This window comes from Nicotiana tabacum, chromosome 21 (genome assembly GCF_000715075.1).
Source record: "Nicotiana tabacum cultivar K326 chromosome 21, ASM71507v2, whole genome shotgun sequence".
Classification (NCBI taxonomy): Eukaryota; Viridiplantae; Streptophyta; class Magnoliopsida; order Solanales; family Solanaceae; genus Nicotiana; species Nicotiana tabacum.
Genome location: NC_134100.1, coordinates 63,487,671 through 63,501,085, shown reverse-complemented (window position 1 = coordinate 63,501,085; position 13,415 = coordinate 63,487,671).

Here is a 13,415-nt window from a genome sequence, read left to right as displayed (position 1 = left end):
TTCGTGAACCAATATAAGCTATAACTAGAAACCTGTATAATAAACAGGGGTATGTTCAAGTTATCAAATCAAATAACACGATAACACCCTTCGTGCATTTATCTCATCCTCACCAAACATATGCATATATGTCAAATCAATTGGCATGGCAACACCCTTAGTTCATTTTCAATCATCCTCACTATTTACATGTATAACAACATCAAACAAGGTAGAAGGCACATAGCTAACAATAACAATAATATAGGAGGCATAGATGTAGCAACAAAAAGCATGGTAGAAGGCATATAGATGATACTAGCAAACCAGAAAGAAGGAATAAAGGTAGTGGTAACAAACAAGATAGAAAAGAGATAGATGTAACGATGGAAAGCAAGGTAGGAACCATATAGGAAACAGGGGCAGAAACGATATGATACACATAAGTGACAGTATCAGTAAATATATGAGGTACCTAAGTAATAACGACGAACCTAGCAGGTTGCACAGAATACCAACAAGAAGAAGGTAAGATATACATGAGTAACACTGACAATCCAGGCAGAACATATATATATGTACATGAGGGCAAGTAAAACACATAACAATGCATGTCTCTCATCCTCACTTGCATGAACATAACCGTCATTCCATAAACTCAATATAAATATAGTAAAATGCATCTCCCTCGTCCTCACTTGCACAAAAAGACCCGTTGTGCCATGAACTCTCATCCTTACTTGCACGAAAATACCTGCCGTGCCAATATCATATCAAATCGCACGAAAACACCCATCGTGCTAATATCCCTCCTCCTCACCTGCACGAAAACATATGTCGTGCAATATCGCTCATCCTTACCTACATAGAAGCACCTGTGGTGGAATATCGCTCATCCTCAACAAGCATATGTATATTAGTACCAAGCAAGTTAGGATGGATAAATAGGGATGAGTAAGATATCACAATACGTGAGGGATAAGCATAACCATCTTACAACTAGGCAAGCTAACCATTCAAGAGCTACTTAGTCTAAATATCACAGCAGAGTCTGAACATGATCTCAATATGAATAAGGAAAGCTCAATAGCACCAAAATGGCAGGCATAGACATATGTTTGTAATACAAAGCATGGCTACAGTCAAATCAAGTATATCACAACTTCAAGAATATCCCATTAAATTCTTTAAGAGGTCATATATTATAACATGATTTCTAGCATGGATAATTAAACTCATTTAGTCATAGAAGCAAATAAAGCATAAGTCAAGAAGATCACAAAGTTTCACACGGCACAAAGAAATATATAACCTACCCCGAGCATTGATAACAGTGTCACATTCATATATGCTCGTCACCCCGCATATGCATCACCCCCTAAAGTAGCAAAGAATATCATTTATTAGGAAAACTTTCCTCAACAAAGCAAGGCAAGAAACTTACCTCATTACGGAACATGTTTGAAGCTCCAAAACTAATCTTCCTCAAGAAATCAACCCTGGCCGGCGCAAATCTAGCCAAACATCACCAAAGAAGTCAACCAATACCATAGGAAGCAAATCCAATTCATAAAATTTTGATCTTTGAAGAATTTCCAAAAAGTCAACAAAAGTTAACTCAGGTATGCGTGCCCGAAATTCGGAACCAATTACAAAATTCGATGACCCATAACCTTCCGAGTCCAAGTATATAATTAGTTTCCAAATTTGAGTCCAAATTGATAATCAAATTCCCAAAATACACTATTTCAGCTTTGGGAGTTAATAGTTCATGTAGATATGATACCAAAAATGCATGGAAAGCACTTACCCCAAAGTCTTGTATGGAAATATCCTTGAAAAATGGCCCCTCTCCAAGTGTACGGTTCAAAATATAAGAGAATAAGCAAAAGTCCCGAAATTCCACTTAAAATATACTGCCCAGTGATACCATATGCGTTCGCGACCCACTGCTTCGTGATTGCGAAGCACAAAAATCGTCTGCCTCCCAATAAACCATCACGGAAGCCAGCACCTCCAACACCTTCGAGAACGCATCGCTCCTCATGCGAATGCGCTGACCAGACACCCAAGCCCACGCGATCGCATCTACCTGCCCGCGACCGTAATACACGACCAGCCTGACTAGGATCCTCCTTCGCGATCGCACAGCTACCTCCGCGATCATTAAGTTTAAAACTCCACCTACCAACTTCTCTACTCTGCGATTGCTAGTCTCAGCTCTACGATCACAAAGCATTGCCCAACACTAGAAAACCAGCAACATGGAACTCCACTGAAAAGGCCCAAAAGAGCGTCGAATCACGCCCAAGCCACATCAAATCATTTCAACAAGTCCAAATACATTATCCAAAATTATCCAAAGGCCTCGAAACACCACATTTAACATAAAAACAAGTAATCGAAGATCAAATCATTCTCTTGACTTTCAAACATCCAAACTTCGCCGAATGCGTTCGAATCACACTTAGATATTCCAATTCACAACCAAAAATTACACGCAAATTCCAACCAACTAAATGAACATATCCAAAGCTTCAAAACCAAAAAAATAGTCTTATAACACTGAAGTCAACTCTCGTTCAAACTTATGAACTCTCCAATTCTTCAAATTGCCAACTTTCAATAAATAGCGCCAATTCCTTCTAGGAACATCAAAATTCAATTCCGAACATACGCCCAAGTCCAAAATCACTATACAAACCAATTGAAATCATCAAATCACGATTCCGAGATCATTTACTCAAAAGTCAAACCTTGGTCAACTGTTCCGACTTAAAGCTCCCAATTGAATCACTATTCCAAATGAATCCTGAACCACTCAAAAATCATATCCAACCATATACGCAAGTCGTAATACATAACATAAATCTAATCAAGGGCTTAGACCACTGAACGAAATGTTGAAGCTTAAAATGACAGGTCGAGTCGTTACATACTCCCCAATTTAAACATATGTTCGTCCTTGAATGTGCCAAGAGTCACTCCAAAGATGTCCAATCACTGTATAACTCATCATGCACATCACCATTGGTGATCTTACGTCACCTCGATCCATATGAGCTCTTCAACACAATCCTAATTGAAGATTCTTCCTTTAACCTTAGCTTACAATCCTTAGAACTAAATTCCAATTTTTGGAACTCCCTCTAAGTTCTGATTCTTGCATATATACACTATATTAATCTCAACAAGCTGCATCAAACCATCAATATACTGACAAGATATAATCACACAATGTACCACATAAGTTATGTACTCATAGAAATAACTTCCGACCACAATAGATGCTCATTACAAAATCCGGTACTGGTAATATATCTCATATCAAATAAAACCTTATTTAAAACCTTCACAACAATGCTAATGATGAAAGAAACATGCAGAAACTCATAATCACCCTTCAAATCAATAAGTCGTGGAGTTATCTCTCCCGACAAGGACCATTGCCAAATTCTAAGCTCAATAATGACATTATTCTTCCAAACATACCTTATCCCAATCTGATTGCGCAAATTTCAGGTCCAAAAACATTGTCTCATCCAGTACAGGCTTCTTATTTGACAAGTCACACTAAATTCCACATAGAACCTCATACAATATGGCCCATGCACCAAACAAGCAATAACTCATATATGATAAATAATAGTAAGAAGATAAGATAAGACAGCTACCCAAGCAAGTTTAACAGGTAGGGTAATACAAGTTATATCCTTATGAACCATTTCCACAAAGGTGAAGAAGCACAAGGAATCACATCCCATCATAATATCATTGTAGCATGCAATCTGATCCTACACACTATCATTGCAGCATTCAACCTGATCCAACATAATATTGCTATGGCACAAACCCGATCTAATCATATCAATCCACATGAGAGTACCATGGAGAAAACACTTACTCACCAAACACATGCACATCAACATCAAGCATGGTAGAGTGAATAAATATAACTATAGGGAGATGAATAAGCATACTACACTACGGAAAAGGTCAGCACTACTAACGTGCAATAGGCAAATCGACATCTGGTGAGCCAGCTCTCTCATATAGCACCACAAGGCCTAAATAGGACCACAATATGCATGTGAATAATCAAGTAACCTCACAACCCATCATAGAATAAGGGAGAAACACATGAAATAGATTGAGGCATGAATAACATCCATTCTGCCCCATGACACACCCATAGTAAATGTTGCGCATGAGTAAGCAAATCCAATCTTGTGTAGAATACACATTCAAATTAGGCCTGCTAATAGGCTCCCAAACCATTTCAAACCATTACGAAATAATTAAATAGACTTTTATATGTCTGCAATCTTCCCATAACACATACAATTAGCATTCTAGTATTCAACGCACTATCACAAGCCGCAACCAAAGGAATAGCCTGCCTCTGAGAATATCCAGTCTCTAAACCTCATGCATACAGAAATATCCATACCTAATATCTAACTCCCCCACTTAAATGACTGACACATCACTCATATATAATCCCGTCATGTGAAATACTTCCATAAATCTTTCATATCTAGTAGCAAAATCTTAACATCAATGGTTGCCAATCCCACGATTTCTGTAGTACTAGTCAAGCATCTGCAAATCAATACAAAATGCGTCTTCCATAACACACAGCTTTCTCAAGCGATACAAGATAGTGCCAGCATTCTCTTAAACATATAAAATCCCCCATGCTGCCAAGAACTCGTGACCTTCCTTCCGAAAATGAACCGTAACCTTGTTCGTTCAATCACAATGCCTCACGACTCACTACATCGATCATGCCATGATATGAAATACGTGAATCTCATTATCAACTCTAAATCACGAGTAGAATAAACACTCCATCAACCAGAAACCATCCACTTAACTCAATTCAAGAGAGAATCACAACACGCAACAAACTTCCCATACCTGTAGGAGACACCAACATCGAGTCATGGTCAAAGACATCATGAACTCTTCGAAAGAAATTTGCACATAACCAAGGCATCGGAATCGAATCCCTCTAAATCAACCAAGTCACATAGATTGCTAAGACCAAGAGTGCCTCAACCTGAAATGCCTCCGCATAATAATATTTTAATGAATCTAAAGTTGTTTCTTCTATCTCTATAATACTGCAATGTAGAATCGATAATGATATAGAAATACTACAAGTCTTGGCACCATCCAATGCAAATCTTAGATCTTAGCCATAGACAAATCCAAAAATCCTTAAATACCATATATGAATCTTGAACACACTACAACCATTCTCAAGAGTCACTTACTCTGACCTAGTCCCGAATGCATAGCCAAACATGCTGAAAACTAGCGTTTCGTTAGTACATGAATACTCCAAAAGAAGCAATCGACAAATTCCTTCCTCTCGTACACTACATCCACAAAGGAATATCAAACGTGAGCCATTCACAACCAACATATATCGATAAGGTGTAATACACCATGCGTCCAGTAAATTTCTTGTCCAAATCATGCTCGATGACACCCTTCTTAAACCATATCCAATCCACAAGTGCATCCAAGTTCAGGAACTACAACAATACATGCCCAAATGAACCGATCGCCGATGGTAGACTCCCTCACTTGGCTTGAAGCCACAAAAACATCATTTGGTAAACTACAATACACTTCCTCCTTAGCTGTCATGGTCTTACACTGTTATTCAACTGAATTCTTCATAAGTTCATACACCACTATTCTTCACACCTCCCAAATCATTCATCGGTTGCACACACATCCTCGTGACAGTCGATCCACTTCCTCAAGCCCTCCGAAGGGTATTATATACATTCCACAGAATAAAAGCCTCATACGAATCACATAACCTCAAACCGTCGCGCAAGAAATAACTTACCTGCTAACCTCAAATCGACATATTTCTATGGTCACAACCACTAAGTGATCAATTAATCTTCCTGAGTCTACACTCGTCCACAAGATATAAGAATCCACTTCATTCCACATATGAACAATTGCAAGACCCACCAACACATCCACATCTCAAAATTGTACACCATATCATGATGATGATCAAGCATCCACAACCCTTCACATCCCATCCACAACATCATAAGCCGTCGGTGCACAACTGATATTGAGTACTCAACATCGCACACGAATCAAAGAGAAAGAAACTGGAGATTTATGCTTCAAGTAGAAACAAAGTCGCACAATAAGAAAAGAAATAAGGGAAGTTTCTAGATGCCTTGTAGCCTTTAGAAGATAAGTATGGACGTTATCATGCCGATCCGCAAGATTCTACTAGGTACTTTCTCATGACTCATAGAACTTGTGAACCTAGAGCTCTGATACCAACTTGTCACAACCCAAAATCCAACCAAGTCATGATGGAACCTAACCTGACTCGCTAGGTAAGCCAAACAATATTAGTTACAACTCTAATGAGATATCATCAATAAATAATGAATAAGACTGCAAAAATCAATACAACTATTCCAAGAAGTGGTAGTACAAGTCGTGAGCGACCAAGAATAAGAGTACAACTCCGATTTAAGGAAAGATACAACATCTGTTTGAAATTTACATAAACAAGTCCTAAACAACCACGAACAAATGATAGCTTGTATATGGAATACTGGTACGTCGTCAATGCTAGGCTTCATCTTCCACATCAACTCAGCTCTAAAATCTGCACGCCAGGTGCAGAAGTGTAGTATGAGTACAACCAACCCTATGTACTCAGTGAGTATTTTGACTAACCTCGAGAAGTAGTGGTGAGGTTTTTAAGTAAAACGATACCCACTTAATATAACATGTGTAGTTCATAAGCAAGAGAACATAACAAGGAGGAAAATGACAAGTAATAAAGAAAGCATTAAGTAAAAGAAATAATGAGTTTGTTTCACAAATATAACAACCAAACCTTTCTAATAAATCAAGTCTGTGAGGAGAAAACAATATTTGTGAACCAATATAAGCCATAACTAGAAACACGTATAATAAATAGGGGTATGTTCAAGTTATTAAATAATGGCACGACAACACCCTTCGTGCATTTATCTCATCCTTACCAAACATATACATGTATGTCAAATCTAATGGCGCAAAAACTCTCTTCGTGCATTTCCACTCTTCCTCACCATTCACATGTATTATAACACTAAAGAAGGTAGAAGGTATATATTTAACCGTAAGAATACAATAGGAGGCATAGATGTAGCAACAACCAGCAAGGTAGAAGTCATATATATGATAGTAACAAACCAGAAAGAAGGCATGTAGGTAGTGGTAACAAACAAGATAGAAAAGAGATAGATGTAATGATGGAAAGCAAGGTAGGAGGCATATAGGATACCGAGGTAGACAAGATATGATACACATAAGTGACAATAACAGTAAAGACATGGGATACCTAAGTAAAAACGATGAATCTATCAAATAGCACAGAATAACAACAATAACAAGGTAAGATGTACATGAGTAACGTAAACATCAAGGTAGAACACAAATATGTGTACATGAGGGAAAGTTAAACATATTAGAATACATGTGCCTCATTCTCACTTGCACGGAAACACCCGGCATTCCATGAAATCAAGATAAATACAGTACAATGCATGTCCCACATCCTCACTTTCATGGAAACACTCGTCGTGCTATGAACGATCATCTTCACTTCCACAGAAACACACGTCATGCCAATATCATATCAAATCACATAAAACTACCATCGTGCTAATATATCTCATCCTCACCTACAAGGAAACATCCATCTTGCAATATCACTCATCCTCACTTGCACAAAAGCGCCTATCATACAATATCGCTCATTCGCACCAAGCATATGTATAGCAGTACCAAGCAAGGTAGGATGCATAAATACGATCAAGAGGGATAAGTTAGCATATTACAATATGTGAGAGATAAGCATAACCATATTACAACTAGGAAATCTAACCATTCAAGAGCTTCCTTGTCCAAATATTGCAACAGAGTCTGAATATGATCTCAACATGAATAAGGAAAGCTTAAGTTGCACAATATGTGAGGCATAGATATGTGTTTGTAATACAATGCACGCCTATAATAAAATCAAGTATATCAAAACTTCAAGAATAGCCCATTAAATTCCTTTAAGATGTCATATGTTTTAACATGATTTCTAGCATGGATAGTTATACTCATTTAGTCATAAAAGCAAATAAAGTATAAGTTAAGAAGATCACAAAGTTCCACAGGGCACAAAGAAACATATAATCTACCCAGAGCATAAATAATCCATATACGCTTGTCACCTCGCATATGCATCACCCCTGACTATAGCAAACAATATCATTTATTAGGAAAATTTCCTTAACAAAGCTAGGCAAGACACTTACCTCATTCTGGAACATGTCTGAAGCTATAAAATCGCTTTTCCTTGAGAAATCACCTCTGAACTTCTCAAATCTAGCCAAACATTACCCAAGAAAGTCAACCAATGCTATAGGAAGCAACTCCAATACATAAAGCTTCGATATTTGAAGAATTTCCAAAAATTCGAAAAAAGTCAACTTGGGTTCACGTGCCCAAACTCCGATGACCCATAACCTTCATAGTTCATGTATATAATTAGTTTCCAAAACTGATCCCAAATCGGTACTCAAATCCTCAATATACACTCTCGTAACGTGTAGACAAAAAAGCCCAAATTTCATCTCAAAATTCCAAGTTTGGGTGTTAATAATTCATTTAGATTATTGGAATGATACAAAAAATGAGTATAAATCACTTACCCCAAAGTCTTATAGGAAAATCTCCTTGAACAATTGTCACTCTCCAAGTCTAGGGTTCAAAAAATGAGAGAGTGAGCAAAAGTTCTGAAATTCCAGTTAAAATATACTGCATAGTGATACCCTATGTGATCGCTACCCACTGTGTTGCGATCGCGAAGCACAAAAATCGTCTGCCTCCAAATACACCATCACGATTGTGAATCTGCCCATGCGATCGCGGAAGCAAACACTTTCACGAACGCGTTGCTCCTCACGTGAATGTGTTGACCAGACACTCAAGCCCACACGATTGCATATACTTGCCCGCGACCGCAAAACACGACCAGCATGACCAAGATCCTATTTTGCGATTGCACAGCTACTTGCACGATATCTAAATACAAAACTCCACCTGCCAACTTCTCTTCTCCGTGATCGTGAGTCACAACTCTACTATCATGAGGCATTGCCCCCACCAGAAAACTAGCAATGTGGAACTCTACCAAAAAGGTCTGAAACCACGCTGAATCTTACCCAAGCCACTTGGAACCCCGTCTAATCATGCCAACAAGTCAATATACATTATCCAAACTTATCCAAAGGCTTGAAACACCACAAATAATATCCAACCCAAGAATCGAATATCAAATTATTTTCTTAAAGTTCAAACATTTAAACTTTACCGAATAAATCCGAATCACACTTAGACATTCTAGTTCACTACTAAACTTTGTGCACAAGTTCCAACCAACTAAATGAACATATCCAAAGCTTCAAAAACACAAAATGAGTCCTATAACACCGAAGTCAACTCCCGGTCGAACTTATGAACTCTCTAATTCTTCAAATTGTCAACTTTTGACAAATAGCGCCAAATCCTTCTAGGAAGATCCAAATTCAAATATGAACATACAATCAAGTCCAAAATTACTATATGAACCTATTGAAATAATCAAATACCAATTCCGAGATCGTTTACTCATAATTAAATCCATGGTCAACTCTTCCAACTTAAAGCTCTCAGTAGAGAATCACTCTTCAAAATCAATCCTGAACCACTTAAAAATCAAATCCAACCATATACCCAAGTTGTAATACATCACATGAAGCTACTCAAGGCCTCATACCACCGAACGGTATGCTAAAACTCAAAACGACCAGTTGAGTCATTACATTTCTCTATCATGTGACTTTGTTTCATCCTAAAGTTTAAATCTTCACTATTCTATTTTCTCAGCGATGGTGAAAACATATGCCTCAGCAGCGGGTGACTAAGAGCCAATGCTTGTAACGATCCGATCGGTCGTTTTGAGTATTTTAGCCATGATCCACCTTTTTTATGATTACATATATGTAATTGTAGCTACGTGACTTGTCGGGCTAGTTAGTTTGGCTTCGAGGAGGTTTATAAGTGAATTGGGATAGTTAGTTCCAAGGCTGGAAGCTTAAGTTGTAAGAGTTGACCGGAGTTTGACTTTTATATAGATGACCTCAGAATGGTGTTTTGATAGTTCTAATAGCTTTGTATGGTGATTTTAGACTTAGGATCATGTCCATATTTGTATTTGGAGGTCCGTAGGTTGATTTGGTGCTTTTTGGGAAAATTTGAAAATTTAAAGGTTTGGAAGGTTGATTGGCTTGACCGGAAGTTGACTTTGTTGATATTAGGTTCAAATTTTGGTTTCGGGAGTTGGAATAGGACCATTATGTCATTTGGGACTTGTACAAAAAATTTGAGATCATTCCGAGTTGATTTGATATGGTTCGGCGCGTGTTTTGGAAGTTGAAGTTCATTAGTTTTCCTTAGGCTTGAATTGAGGTGTGATTCATGGTTTTGATATTGTTTATTGTGATTTGAAGCCTCCAGTAGGTACGTGTCATGTTTTGGGATTGAGTGGTATGATTGGACAGGGTCCCGAGGGCGTCGGGTGTGTTTCAGATCGATTTCGGATTTATATTGGATTGAGTGGCATTGCAGCAATTTTTCTGAGTTTTGGTGCATTCACACTTGCGATGGCTGAGCCGCTGGTGCGAGACCACAGAAACGGTCAGGGGATCGCATATGTGGTGCTGGTCTAGAATGGCACGGTCCGCAGGTGCTGACCATGGAGTGCAGTTGTGCAAGCGCATATGCGCTGGAGCTTCAGCAGAAGCGGAGCCGCAAATGCGGCTTGGTGTCCGCAGAAGCGGCTGGTCAAGAAGTGACTTCCGCATCTGCGATGGATTTTCTATAGGTGCAGCACTGTAGACCACAGATGCGGTTTTGCTAGGAAGAATACTTATATCGAATAGTTTGGTCTTTTTCTCATTTTTAGAATTGTGGAGCTCGGTAAGAGGCGATTTGTGGAGGGCTTTTCATCATAATTGAAGAGGTAATTGATCCTTATTTAGTTTTGATGATAGATATTGATTACGATATATTATTACACCTAATTTACATGAATTTAAGGTAGGATTTGGGAGTTTTTGGCCTATTATTTTGGAGATAAGATTTGATGATTTGAGGGTCGATTTGAGGTTGGAATTCGATGAAACACGTATATTTTGACTCATATCGGAATATGTGAGTTTAATCGGGTTCCGTGGTACGGGCCCAGTGTTGACTTCTTGGATTGATTTGCATAATTGATTCATGATCTTATCTTTATTATTTAGAATTATTTCCTATGGCGTTTATTGATGATATTAAGTTATTTTGGCTAATTCGAGTCGCCTGGAGGTTGACTCGCGTGGGAAGGGCTCATTAGAGGAGTTATTTAGCTTGCTTGAGGTAAGTATCTTACCTAAACTTGGTTGGGGCACTAGTTGCCTGAGTTATTTATGATATCTACGTGCTCTGTGTGGCGCACATGTGTGGGGTTGATCCCATGTACGTGCACCAGGGTATTATTCATGCTCGGGATAGTGATTAGGCTATGATATGCCTTGTATTGATTGCTAAGCTTCATGTTGTAATGGTTCTTTTATTTGTACCCCTGTTCTGAGCTATTTGAGCCATGGTTGAGGTTATATAAAGGTTAATCTCCTGATTGGACTTGATAATTGCTACTTTAGTGATGCAATTGCCTGATTTTAGCTATGTTAGCACACTTTGCACATGCATATACCTTAGCGTGTCACTTATACCAGTCAAGGAGTATGAAATTTGATATTCATTGATCATATACATGTATTCTTGTATATATTTGTTTTCTGTGTGATATGGTTTGGAGTGGTAGCACGTGACCACGTCATGTGGTTTGTGATGTTATGCATGTGACCATGCCGGGCAGATTATAATACTGAGCATGTGTCCACGCCGGGCGGGTTATGATATTGAGCCTGTGACCATGCTGGGCGGATTATGATATTGAGCCTGTGACCACAACAATCGGGTTATGATATTGAGCATGTGACCATGTCGGGTAGATTGTGATATTGAGCCTTTGACCACGCCGGGCGGATTATGATATTGAGAATGTGACCACACTGGAGGATTATAATTATTGCACGTGACTATGTCGTGCAGCGTGTGGATATGGATCCATCCCACTAGGGTTACCCTCTAATGTTTCTTCTTGATGGTGTATACACTGATTCAGGAAAACTGATCAGTGGTTTGGCACGGTTATTGAAATTCTATGGAAAAGCTGGCTAGTGTTTGATTTGGTTATTGCATTTCATCTTTACTTGCAATTTCCTTGGTTGTTTACCTAATTTAATTGCATATCTTCTTTATATGCTAGATTGTTGACTGAGAAGAGTAGGTTAGGTGATTGTGTGCACCAAGGTGGTTCTTTCTGTGCTTTATGACTTGATCACATTATTGTTCTATACTTGTTGAATTTATGAACTGTACAAGTTATGGCGAGTATCATTTATAATTCTTGCTTCTATTACCTTGTCGAGGTTAGTTATGATACTTGCTAAGTACATGAGGTCGATTGTACTCATACTACACTCTGCACTTAATTGTGCCGACCCATGTGTCTGACCCAGTCACCGGTAGATGAGGCTTATAGCTGAGTTGGTCACCCGAGAGACGAGGTAGAGCTGCATATCGACCGCAATCTTGGCGTCTCTTTCCATTTTGTATTGTTGTCTTTATTTCGGACATTATTGTTATTTAGCTTTTCAAACTTGTATTTCTATTTTAGAGCTCATGACTCTGTATTTACCAATTTTGGGGGATTTATTATGTATGGACACTATTGTTTATCTGTATTGTCCTTAGACTTGTATTATTTCTGTTACTTCAGTATTTATATTTCATATATGTTATGCTTGGCTTGCCTAGCAAGTTAGTTAGGTGCCATCACGACCGGTTGGTGGATTTTGGGTCGTGATAAGTTTGTATTAGAGCCCTAGGTTCATAGTTTCTACGGGTCATGAGAAAGTTTATTAGAGTTTTGCAGATCTGTATGAAGACATCTATACTTATCTTCGAGAGGCTACCGAAATGTTATGAAACTTCACTTTCTTACATTCTTTTCATGTAGATTTGTTAATTCCGAAGTTTGAACCTTCACTCTTTTATTCTCTCACAGATTGTGAGAACACGTTCAGCCGGAGCAGGCGGGCAGGCACCAGTACCTCCAAGCAGGGTCGTGAGAGGCCGAGGCCGAGGTAGATGCTGAGGTGGGGCTCGTGCTATAGCTAGATCAGCACTTGTGGAACCACCAGTTGCTCCAGTGGAGGAGTAGGTCTCCGATACTATTGAGTTGGTAGGAC